The sequence below is a fragment of the Piliocolobus tephrosceles genome, chromosome 15 (assembly GCF_002776525.5).
Source record: "Piliocolobus tephrosceles isolate RC106 chromosome 15, ASM277652v3, whole genome shotgun sequence".
In the NCBI taxonomy this organism is placed as follows: domain Eukaryota; kingdom Metazoa; phylum Chordata; class Mammalia; order Primates; family Cercopithecidae; genus Piliocolobus; species Piliocolobus tephrosceles.
Window position 1 is genome coordinate 92,016,566 of NC_045448.1, and position 2,435 is coordinate 92,019,000.

The window sequence follows — 2,435 nt, forward strand, 5'->3', positions numbered from 1 at the left end:
ATGCTAGGTCGGGGGTACTCAACAAATGGTTCAATATCTTGTTAAAACCTGCTTCAAAAATAAAGGTAAAGTAAAAACATTTCTTTATTAGAAAATGAAGAGAAATGATTACTTGCAGACATATGCTCTATAAGACATTCAAGAGGAAATTCTTCAAAATCACAGGAAATCACAGCAGATAGTAACTTGAATGCACAGGGAGAAAAGAATACTTCAGAAACAATAAAGAAACAAGAAAGAAGCAAGAAGCAGTCAAGCAAAAGTGTTTACTTCAATTTATATGAGATTGTAGCACAGGGAAAACCAAATTATTATAATGAATATCTGAATACCAGTTACCTTGATTGGGATGGGGGAGCAATTGTTCCCTGGGCAGGTGCATGATGGATAAATCTGGAGAATTTGAAATATTCTAGAGATTCATCCGGATGGAGAACATACCTAAAACTTAGTTGCATACTTAACATTTCCATCCTTTGTGAGTGTTTTATATCAATTAAAAAATTTAAGAAGCCAATCCTTTACTCTTAATTCAATGTGAATAAAAAAATAAGAATCATCATATGTTTATGGAATCTTAACCTTACTAAGAAGAAGTGAGAAATTCACCTGGGAAATTCTAAGAAACAGGAAATCTAAGAGAGAAGACAAAGGGAAAAGGGAATTTATCTTACTCATGCGGCACAGATTTTATCTCTATTGGTCTCTCTAAACAGAGACAATATTTAAGTCATTTGCCCTCAAGAGAGGCTCCCACCATCGCTTTGGCTCTTTCCACCCCACTACACCCACAGGGGATTTGCATATTATCCCCCGGGAGGACCTTCCCTTGTGAGTCTGAGATAAAAGCTCAGCTCTTACCTTGCCTTGACTGATCAGGACTTCTCAGGTCACTTTCTCACAATGAGGTTCCCTGCTCAGCTCCTGGGACTGCTAATGCTTTAGGTCCCTGGTAAGGACAGCAGGAAGATGAGGGAGGAGAATGGGGTGGGAGGGTGAGCTCTGGGGGCCCCACCGCCTCCCATGTGTGTTCCATCCATATGTTAGATGTGTAGGTCTTGTTCTCCAGCATGAAACATATGATGTACTGATCTCTGAGAGTGAGGAAGACTTTAGAAGAAGGAAGGATATGTGCCCTGAAGAAACTCAAGTCTTAGAAAGAGGGTGATGGTATAGGAGACCTCTTTGAACCTGTTGATTTCTTTTTGAAATTGGATATTCTTGAAATTGCAAAGAAATTATACAGGCTGAAATAATAAATCGAAAATTATGAACGTGATACATAATATTTTTATGTAACTTTGCCCTTTTCTGTTATCATTCCAGGAACTAGTGGGGACATTCTGTTGACCCAGACTCCACTGTCCCTGCCCGTCACACCTGGAGAGCCGGCCTCCATCTCCTGCAGGTCTAGTCAGAGCCTCCTGCATAGTAATGGAAACACCTATTTACATTGGTACCTGCAGAAGCCAGGCCAGTCTCCACAGCATCCAATTTACAGGGTTTCCAACCTGTTTTCTGGGGTCCCAGACAGATTCAGTGGCAGTGGATCAGGCACTGATTTCACACTGAAAATCAGCCTGGTGGAGGCTGAGAATGTTGGGGTTTATTACTGCATGCAGACTACATATGGCCTCCCCACAGTGCTACATCCTTGAACAGAAACCTCTCTGCTGGGGTTGCCCAGCTGCCCACATGTGCTGCTTGTCTGGGGAGCAGCTGAGCAGGGTCTCTGAGTCTGCAAAAGGGGAGGCTGTTGGAGAACTCAGGTTTGCTGTTGAGGATTCTGGGCCATGAATCCTCAGCTGCACCTCAAGCACTACCTGTTTATTTACTTCTTTATGTTTTCAAGACAGGGTCTCACTCTGTTACCCAGCATGAAGTGCAGCGGTGTGATCGTGGCTCACTGCAACCTTGAAATCCCAAGCTCAAGTGATTCTCCCACCTCAGCCTACAGAGTAGCTTGAAACACAGGGTGCATGCCACCAAGCCTGATTAATTTTTGTAAATTTTTTTTGTAGACATGGGGTTTCACCATGTTGCCCAAGTTGCTCTTGAAATCCTGGGCTCAAATCATCCACCCAAGTCGGCCTCGCAAAGTGCTGGGATTAGAGGTATGAGCCATCACACCAGATTCCCGCTCTTGTTGATGTTCCTGTCACCTGACACAGCCTTGACTGTCATAAGTAGCAGGAGTATGAGGAGGTTCTAGGGCCCTGTGAGTTAAAAATCAGGACGAAAAGGAAAGGAGGCTGGAAGCTCATCTTTATCCTCGCTCTTTGCCTACAGTTGTTTATTAAATTTATTCAGCAAAACAGCCAGATAATTGATCATTTTTGGCAAAACACATTGAATACATCTTAGGGTTTAACAGTTTGAGATAGATAGAGATAGAGATAGAGATAGAGATAGAGATAGAGATAGAGATAGAGATA